This window comes from Oncorhynchus keta, chromosome 30 (genome assembly GCF_023373465.1).
Source record: "Oncorhynchus keta strain PuntledgeMale-10-30-2019 chromosome 30, Oket_V2, whole genome shotgun sequence".
Taxonomy (NCBI): Eukaryota; Metazoa; Chordata; class Actinopteri; order Salmoniformes; family Salmonidae; genus Oncorhynchus; species Oncorhynchus keta.
The window spans coordinates 2,732,310-2,742,637 of NC_068450.1; the positions used below are offsets into that span (position 1 = coordinate 2,732,310).

Consider the following 10,328-nt stretch of genomic DNA (forward strand, 5'->3'; position numbering starts at 1 on the left):
GTTAAATCATAGAGGATAACACACAATACAGTCTGGGACTTATTTCCATTGTTAAATCATAGAGGATAACACACAATACAGTCTGGGACTTATTTCCATTGTTAAATCATAGAGGATAACACACAATACAGTCTGGGACTTATTTCCATTGTTAAATCATTTACATTTACATTTACATTTAAGTCATTTAGCAGACGCTCTTATCCAGAGCGACTTACAAATTGGTGCATTCACCTTATGACATCCAGTAGAATAGTCACTTTACAATAGTGCATCTAAATCTTAAAGGGGGGGGGGGGAGAGAAGGATTACTTATCCTATCCTAGGTATTCCTTAAAGAGGTGGGGTTTCAGGTGTCTCCGGAAGGTGGTGATTGACTCCGCTGTCCTGGCGTCGTGAGGGAGTTTGTTCCACCATTGGGGGGCCAGAGCAGCGAACAGTTTTGACTGGGCTGAGCGGGAACTGTACTTCCTCAGTGGTAGGGAGGCGAGCAGGCCAGAGGTGGATGAACGCAGTGCCCTTGTTTGGGTGTAGGGCCTGATCAGAGCCTGGAGGTACTGAGGTGCCATTCACCTCACAGCTCCGTAGGCAAGCACCATGGTCTTGTAGCGGATGCGAGCTTCAACTGGAAGCCAGTGGAGAGAGCGGAGGAGCGGGGTGTGTTATCATGGAGGATAACACACAATACAGTCTGGGACTTATTTCCATTGTGTGTGTGTGTGTGTGTGTGTGTCTGTATCTGTTTGTCTCTATGTGCGTATGTTTCTCTCAATATGTGTGTCTCTTTGTCTGTCTCTGTGTCTGTCCCTCACTGTCTCTCTGTGTCTCACACTGTGTCTCTGTGGGTATCTCCGTATGTCTCTTTGTCTGTCTCTGTGTCTGTCCCTCACTGTCTCTCTGTGTCTCACACTGTCTCTCTGTGGGTATCTCCGTATGTCTCTTTGTCTGTCTCTGTGTCTGTCCCTCACTGTGTCTCTCTCTGTGTCTCACACTGTCTCTCTGTGGGTATCTCCGTATGTCTCTTTGTCTGTCTCTGTGTCTCCCACTCTCTCTGTGTCTATATCTCTGCGTCTCTGTGTCTCTGTGAATGTCTCTCTATGTGTGTGTCTCTTTGTCTGTCTCTGTGTCTCACTGTGTCTCTCTGTGTGTCTCTCTCTGCGTCTACATCTGTGTCTCTCTGTGTCTCTCTCTCTCTCTCTCTGTCTGTGTGTGTCTCTCTATCCCTCTCTCTCTGTGTGGCTCTGTGTCTTTCTTTGTGTGTGTGTGTATCTGTCTAATAAGACGAGCTCATAAACATCCAGTGTGTGTGTGTGTGTGAGTGTGTGTGTGTGTGTGTGTGTGTTTGTGGGTGTGTGTCTGTGTGTGTGTATGTGTGTGTGTGTTTGTGTGTCTGTGTGTCTGTGTCTCTATGTGTGTGTCTGTATGTGTGTGTGTGTTTGTGAGTGTGTGTGTCTGTTTGTGTGTCTGTGTGTGTGTGTCTGTATGTGTCTGTGTGTGTGTGTGTCTGTGTGTGTGTGTGTGTGTGTGTCTGTGTGTGTGTGTCTGTATGTGCAAGTTTCAGGGTACAAATCAGTTCTATGTTTATTTCCCTCTCAGCAGTGATTACCGGCCCAATCTGTCTGTTTGACACAGGAAACATCACACACACACACACAAACACACACTGCTGTAAAGCCGTCAGCATGTATCAGAGTCGACTGTTAGTCCGAGGTGGTCTTAGGACTCTCTGTTTCCACTCTCCATCCCTCCTGACTCATACATAAATAAACATTCCACTAACCTGGAACTGTGCTGCCACACACACACACACACACACCACACACACCCTAGTCTACACATTTACCTGTCACACACAACCTGTTTTCCTTTATTTCCACTAGATGGCGACAAAGCTACATCCATCCAGTCTGACTGTCTCAATGACACTACAGTATAAATGAATGGACAAAGCCATCGATCACGTGACACCATTCCTTCCTATGTGAAGACTATGTAGAGAACCACAGTATGAGTCATAGTACCCATAAAACCTAGCAGTTCCAATAGAATTTCCACCATTCATTTGTACTATACGGAATGTTACAAACAATACAAAATAAGTTTTGACATCCATGTTAATCTCTCGGACAAGTTGACTGTTATCAATATAAGAAAAGGAAAAATGATTGGAGTCTGATACGGGGGTTCGGGGCACGATACCCCCGGACTGGACCAACCAGTCACGATATAACCCCACTTACTTTTTCAGGGTGGATTTATTACTGTCACTTTTAGTGAGCCATGTATTATGTTCAACATAGGAGGGCCAAGCACAGGAAGCAGCTCTTTCAGTAGTTAGTTGGAATAGAGTCCCGTATGCAGCTTGAAGGTTTAGAGGCTATTACTATTTTCATGAATGTGTCAAGATATACAGGATAAAAAAATGTGAGTGTCCTAGGTCCTGGAAGCTCTGTGCAGAGCCTGGGGGCGGCCCTTTAGAAAGTCCAGGATCCAGTTGCAGAGGGAGGTGTTTAGTCCCAGGGTCCTTAGCTTAGTGATGAGCTTTGAGGGCACTATGGTGTTGAATGCTGAGCTGTAGTCAATGAACAGCATTCTCACATAGGTGTTCCTTTTGCCCAGGTGGGAAATGGAGGTGTGGAGTGCAATAAAGACTGCATCATCTGTGGATCTGTTGGGGCGGTATGCAAATTGGAGTGGGTCTAGGGTTTCTGGGATGATGGTGTTAATGTGAGCTATGACCAGCCTTTCAAAGCACTTCATGGCTACAGACATGAGTGCTACGGGTCAGTAGTCAATGATGCACTTATTGATGAAGCCAGTGAAGGATGTGGTGTACTCCTCAATGATGCACTTATTGATGAAGCCAATGAAGGATGTGGTGTACTCCTCAATGCCATTGGAGGAATTCCAGATCATTTCCAGTCTGTGCTAGAAAAGCAGTCCTGTAGTTTAGCTTCATCTGACCACTTTTTATTGATCTCGTCACCGATGCTTCCTGCTTTAATTTTTGCATGTATGCAGGAATCAAGAGGATGGAATTATGGTCAGATTTGCCAAATGGAGGGTGAGGGAGAGATGTGTATGCGTCTCTGTGTGGAGTATAGGTGGTCCAGATTTCTTTTCCCTCTGTTTACACATTTAACATGCTGGTAGAAATTTGGCAAAACTGATTTAAGTTTCCCTGCATTAAAGTCCCCGGCTACCTCTGGGTGAGTGTTTTCTTGTTTGCTTATGGCGGAATAAAATGAAATCTCTCTTGGTAGATAGTGTGGTCTGCAACTTATCATGCATGATAAATTCTACCTCAATAGCTCAAGACTTCCTTAGATATTGTGCCTCAACTGTTGTTTACAAAAATACATAGACCGTCGCCCCGCTGCCCCTTGATTGTAATCAGAGGACTAATATTAATGCTATGCTGCCAGTCTCTCTTGGCTCAGTGTAAAGGAGACACTGACTGCATCACTTCTTTTTCTAAGAAACATTAAATGAAAATCCCAAATTATTTGCAGTCAACTTACACACAGCTCTGACACACACACTTACCCCAACAGGCATGTCACCATGGGTCTTTTCATAAATCCAGAACAAATTCAAGAAAACAAGAATATTATAAAGTGCCCTTTTTGCATGGAACTCCCTTCCATCTCATATTGCTCAAATAAACAGGAAAACTGTTTTCAAAAAACAGATAAAGCAACACCTCGCCGCACAACGCCTCTCCCCTATTGGACCCAGATAGTGTGTGTCTATGATATGCTACTTGTGCCTTTTTTAAATTAATGTTGTTCTATCTTTGAGCTTTTCTTGTATGTTGATGTTCTGTATTATGTATCATGTTTTGTGACAGCTAATGGGAATCCTAATACAATACCAAAAATACCAAATACCTTGTCTTACCAGACGCCCTGTTCTATCCTGCCGGTACATCGTATAACCAGCCAGATGTATGTTGATATTTTCGTCGTTCAGCCACAACTCCGTGAAGCATAAGATGTTACAGTTTTTAATGTCCCGTTGGTAGTTTTATCTTCCCTCTAACTCATCCATTTTATTGTCCAAAGATTGCATGTTTGCTAGCAGAATTGGGGAAGTGGGGGTTTATTTGACCACCTCCGACTTCTCAGAAGGCAGCCCGCTCTCCGGCCTCTCTTCTCCTCCTCTTCATGCAGATCACTGGGGTCGGGGCCTGTTCCCGAGGGAGCCGTATGTCCCCCGGCTCGTCAAAGTTGTGAAAGAAGAAAAAGGATTCTGCTAGTCTGTGGTGAGTAATCGCAGTCCTGATGTCTAGAAGTTATGTTCGGTCATAAGAGATGATAGCGGAAACATTATGTACAAAAAGAGTAAAAAAATAAGGGTATTACGCATGTTTAAATTTAGATCCTCAGATTGTTAACCATTTTTTGTACTTCAATGTCATTGAAAGATTCATGGTATGACTGTGACAGCGAGTACGCTCGGAGACATGCTGGACAAAACCCACTGAGTCGATGATGGCTCCGAAAGCCTTTTGGAGTGGGTCTGTGGACTTTTCCATGTGAATATTGAAGTAATCAAACATTGGAATATTATCTGCCATGACTACCATGTCCGATAAGATTTCAGGGAATTCAGTGAGGAATGTTGTAAATGGCCCAGGAGGCCTGTTAACAGTAGCTATAAAAAGTGATTGAGTTGTATAGATTTCATGACTAGAAGCTCAAAAGATAGTTTTTTTTATTGAAATCTGCTGTCATAAATGCTAGGAACACCTCCGCCTTCACAGGATGCGCAGGGGATATGGTCACTAGTGTAAGGAGGAAGAGAGGCCTCATTTAACACAGTAAATTCATCAAGCTTCAGCCATGTTTCAGTCAGGTCAATCACATCAGTATTATGATCAGTTATTAGATCACTGACTATGACTGGAAGTACTCACATCGTCCCGCTCGACGTCGCCGGTCTACTACCCACCGGTCCTGGCAACCCATCATTACGCACACCTGGCAACCATCATTACGCACCTCATCATTAGGCACACCTGGCAACCCATCATTACGCACACCTGGCAACCATCATTACGCACACCTGGCAACCATCATTACGCACACCTGGCAACCATCATTACGCACACCTGGCAACCATCATTACGCACACCTGGCAACCATCATTACGCACACCTGGCAACCATCATTACGCACACCTGGCAACTATCATTACGCACACCTGGCAACCATCATTACGCACCTCATCATTAGGCACACCTGGCAACCCATCATTACGCACCTCATCATTAGGCACACCTGGCAACCATCATTACGCACCTCATCATTACGCACACCTGGCAACCATCATTACGTACACCTGGCAACCATCATTATGCACCTCATCATTAGGCACACCTGGCAACCCATCATTACGCACACCTGGCAACCCATCATTACGCACACCTGGCAACCATCATTACGCACACCTGGCACCTCATCATTACGCACACCTGGCAACCATCATTACGCACACCTGGCACCTCATCATTACGCACCTCATCATTAGGCACACCTGGCAACCATCATTACGCACCTCATCATTACGCACCTCATCATTAGGCACACCTGGAAACCATCATTACGTACCTCATCATTACGCACACCTGGCAACCCATCATTACGCACACCTGACAACCATCATTACGCACCCCTGGCAACCATCGTTACGCACACCTGGCAACCATCATTACGCACCTCATCATTACGCACACCTGGCAACCATCATTACGCACACCTGGCAACCCATCATTACGCACACCTGGCAACCCATCATTACGCACACCTGGCAACCATCATTACGCACACCTGGCACCTCATCATTACGCACACCTGGCAACCATCATTACGCACACCTGGCACCTCATCATTACGCACTTCATCATTAGGCACACCTGGCAACCATCATTACGCACCTCATCATTACGCACCTCATCATTAGGCACACCTGGCAACCATCATTACGTACCTCATCATTACGCACACCTGGCAACCCATCATTACGCACACCTGGCAACCATCATTACGCACCTCATCATTACGCACACCTGGCAACCATCATTACGCACCTCATCATTACGCACACCTGGCAACCATCATTACGCACCTCATCATTAGGCACACCTGGACTCCATCACTACCCTGATTACTTCCCCTTCATCTAGAACTCTGTTGTATCACCTATTAGGTCATATTGGTTTCCTGTTTTCATGTTTGCCCCTGTGCTTTGGAACATAGATGCGGGCATGCGCCTGCTACTTGTCCTCCGGAGCACACCTATGTTCCCACGGAGGTAAGTGATGTGCTATTGACCTGGGTGCACACATCCCTTGCCGCTGGAAACCCAGGTGCTTTTCCAAGCTTAAAATGACTTCTGCCATGCTCAAAACACCTGGAACCTCGGATCCAGCATGACTTCTGCCATGCTCAAAACACCTGGAACCTCGGATCCAGCATGACTTCTGCCATGCTCAAAACACCTGGAACCTCGGATCCAGCATGACTTCTGCCATGCTCAAAACACCTGGAAACTCGGATCCAGCATGACTTCTGCCATGCTCAAAACAACCGGAACCTCAGAACTGGGAAATCTCAGACTTCAGTGAGTTCAAGACAACAATTGAAGAAAACGAGCTGACTGGGAAAATATGTTTTGAATGGTCATCAAATTGGAATTGCAAGTCGGGAACTCTTTCTAGAACACAGACCTGAAGCTCACTAAGGCCATCGTGATCTGACCTTGTTTTTTTTTTCCAGAATTCCCAGTTGTCTTGAATGCACCATAAATCAGAGAATGCCAGACATTGATGACAAAGTTTGATGACAAAATTTGCCTACGAAGGGCCGCCGCACCCCTTTTCTGTTCCAGTGAGCACAGCACAACAAGGTGAGTCCAAAACTGTCTCGTACACTGCTGCTGCATAAATGATACTGTATCTCCCAGGCATATTGTATGTATACTGTAGCTAGGGAAGTAATACTAAGTGTATGTTGTGTAGTAAGCTGTTGTGCCTCAACCTAATAATTTGGTCTATTTTCACCGCTTACTTTCACGTGGTGCACATGTAGCCTATAGCCTGTTTTAGAGAAACGTTGTTGAATATAAGATATTTCGTTGTCTGCTTATATGCCCCCTTTATTTATCCTACGGTTCTGACTTGGTGTACAGGGAGAAGAACACTGTAAGAATGGCCCATGTTCTGAATTCTGACGCTGTACATTTCAAAGTGCTGAACAAATAGCCAATATAACTATGTCCATCCTCGCTCATTACTGTCTTAATTGAAATTATGGATTTCCTCTTATCTGCATGTCATCCCCTTATGCCATAGTTTGTACATCTCAATTGTCAGTAGAAACCACATTTGTTAAAGCAAGTCAGCCATATCTGCTGTTTTTAAAGGCAGTAAATGAGGCTGAATGAAGTGTTTGGCTGCCAGACAAGAGATCCGCTGAAAGCCAGGTATAACAGTGGTAAGGTGTTGGGACTCTGCTGTTGGGACTGTTGGCCCTAACAATTTGTGGGCTTTGCTGGCATGCATCCCAATTTTATTTTTTTGGGGGGTGGCACCAAGCTATACATGCTAAAATTGTTGGGTAGCAGTAACAGCTGTAGTTACAGCAGTAGTAACAGCAGCAGCAACAGTAGCAATAACGGCAGTAGTAGCAGCAGAAGCAGTATTAGTAGCAGGATCAGTAGTAGTAGTAGTAGTAGTAGTGGCAGTAGTAGTAGTATCAGTAGTAACAGTAGTAGTATCAGTATCAGTAGTAACAGTAGTAGTAGCAGTATCAGTAGTAACAGTAGTAGTAGCAGTATCAGTAGTATCAGTAGTAACAGTAGTAGTAACAGTAGTAACAGTAGTAACAGTAGTAGTAACAGTAGTAACAGTAGTAACAGTAGTAGTAGCAGTATCAGTAGTATCAGTAGTAACAGTAGTAGTAACAGTAGTAACAGTAGTAACAGTAGTAGTAACAGTAGTAACAGTAGTAACAGTAGTAGTAGCAGTAGCAGTAGTAACAGTAGTAGTAACAGTAGTAACAGTAGTAACAGTAGTAGTAGCAGTATCAGTAGTAACAGTAGTAGTAGCAGTATCAGTAGTAACAGTAGTAGTAGCAGTATCAGTAGTAACAGTATCAGTAGTAACAGTAGTAGTAGCAGTATCAGTAGTAGCAGTATCAGTAGTAACAGTAGTAGTAACAGTATCAGTAGTAACAGTAGTAGTAGCAGTATCAGTAGTAACAGTAGTAGTAGCAGTATCAGTAGTAACAGTATCAGTAGTAACAGTAGTAGTAGCAGTATCAGTAGTAACAGTAGTAGTAGTATCAGTAGTAGTAGTAGCAGTAGTCAGTAGTAACAGTATCAGTAGTAGTATCAGTAGTAACAGTAGTAACAGTATCAGTAGTAACAGTAGTAGTAGCAGTATCAGTAGTAACAGTAGTAGTAGCAGTATCAGTAGTAACAGTATCAGTAGTAACAGTAGTAGTAGCAGTATCAGTAGTAGCAGTATCAGTAGTAACAGTAGTAGTAGCAGTATCAGTAGTAACAGTAGTAGTAGCAGTATCAGTAGTAACAGTAGTAGTAGCAGTATCAGTAGTAACAGTAGTAGTAGCAGTATCAGTAGTAACAGTAGTAGTAGCAGTATCAGTAGTAACAGTAGTAGTAGTAGTATCAGTATCAGTAGTAACAGTATCAGTAGTAACAGTAGTAGTAGCAGTATCAGTAGTAACAGTAGTAGTAACAGTATCAGTAGTAACAGTAGTAGTAGCAGTATCAGTAGTAACAGTATCAGTAGTAACAGTATCAGTAGTAACAGTAGTAGTAGCAGTATCAGTAGTAACAGTAGTAGTAGCAGTATCAGTAGTAACAGTAGCAGTAGCAGTATCAGTAGTAACAGTATCAGTAGTAACAGTAGCAGTATCAGTATCAGTAGTAACAGTAGTAGTAGCAGTATCAGTAGTAACAGTAGCAGTATCAGTATCAGTAGTAACAGTATCAGTAGTAACAGTAGCAGTATCAGTATCAGTAGTAACAGTAGTAGTAGCAGTATCAGTAGTAACAGTAGTAGTAGCAGGATCAGTAGTAACAGTAGCAGTATCAGTATCAGTAGTAACAGTAGTAGTAGCAGTATCAGTAGTAACAGTAGTAGTCACAGTATCAGTAGTAACAGTAGTAGTAGCAGGATCAGTAGTAACAGTAGTAGTATCAGTATCAGTAGTAACAGTAGTAGTAGCAGTATCAGTAGTAACAGTAGTAGTAGCAGTATCAGTAGTAACAGTAGTAGTAGCAGTATCAGTAGTAACAGTAGTAGTAGCAGTATCAGTAGTAACAGTAGTAGTAGCAGTATCAGTAGTAACAGTAGTAGTAGCAGTATCAGTAGTAACAGTAGTAGTAGCAGTATCAGTAGTAACAGTAGTAGTAGCAGTATCAGTAGTAACAGTAGCAGTATCAGTATCAGTAGTAACAGTAGTAGTAGCAGTATCAGTAGTAACAGTAGCAGTATCAGTATCAGTAGTAACAGTAGGAGTAGTAACAGTAGCAGTATCAGTATCAGTAGTAACAGTATCAGTAGTAACAGTAGCAGTATCATTAGTAACAGTAGTAGTAGTAGTAGTAGTAACAGTAGCAGTAGCAGTAGTAACAGTAGTAGTAGCAGTATCAGTAGTAACAGTATCAGTAGTAACAGTATCAGTAGTAACAGTATCAGTAGTAACAGTAGTAGTAGCAGTATCAGTAGTAACAGTATCAGTAGTAACAGTAGCAGTATCAGTATCAGTAGTAACAGTAGTAGTAGCAGGATCAGTAGTAACAGTAGCAGTATCAGTATCAGTAGTAACAGTAGTAGTAGCAGTATCAGTATTAACAGTAGTAGTCACAGTATCAGTAGTAACAGTAGTAGTAGCAGGATCAGTAGTAACAGTAGCAGTATCAGTAGCAGTATCAGTATCAGTAGTAACAGTAGTAGTAGCAGTATCAGTAGTAACAGTAGCAGTATCAGTATCAGTAGTAACAGTAGGAGTAGCAGTATCATTAGTAACAGTAGTAGTAGTAGTAGTAACAGTAGCAGTAGCAGTAGTAACAGTAGTAGTAGCAGGATCAGTAGCATCCTTATCATTTATCGCCCTCCAGGTTCCCTCGGAGAGTTCATCAATGAGCTTGATACCTTGATAAGCTCCTTTCCTGAGGACGGCTCACCTCTCACAGTTCTGGGCGACTTTAACCTCCCCACGTCTACCTTTTGACTCATTCCTCTCTGCCTCCTTCTTTCCACTCCTCTCCTCTTTTGACCTCACCCTCTCACCTTCCCC

General features: G+C 43.2%; 1 long non-coding RNA gene across 1 annotated transcript; it reads right to left on the reverse strand.

The window, feature by feature from the left end:
* Positions 1-4,950: 4,950 nt before the first annotated feature.
* Positions 4,951-6,037, reverse strand: LOC127913722 (uncharacterized). Its single transcript, XR_008086548.1, has 4 exons — positions 6,009-6,037; positions 5,761-5,808; positions 5,382-5,429; positions 4,951-4,982 (listed from the first exon to the last, which is right to left on the reverse strand). It is a non-coding gene; the product is annotated as an uncharacterized LOC127913722 (long non-coding RNA).
* Positions 6,038-10,328: the final 4,291 nt, after the last annotated feature.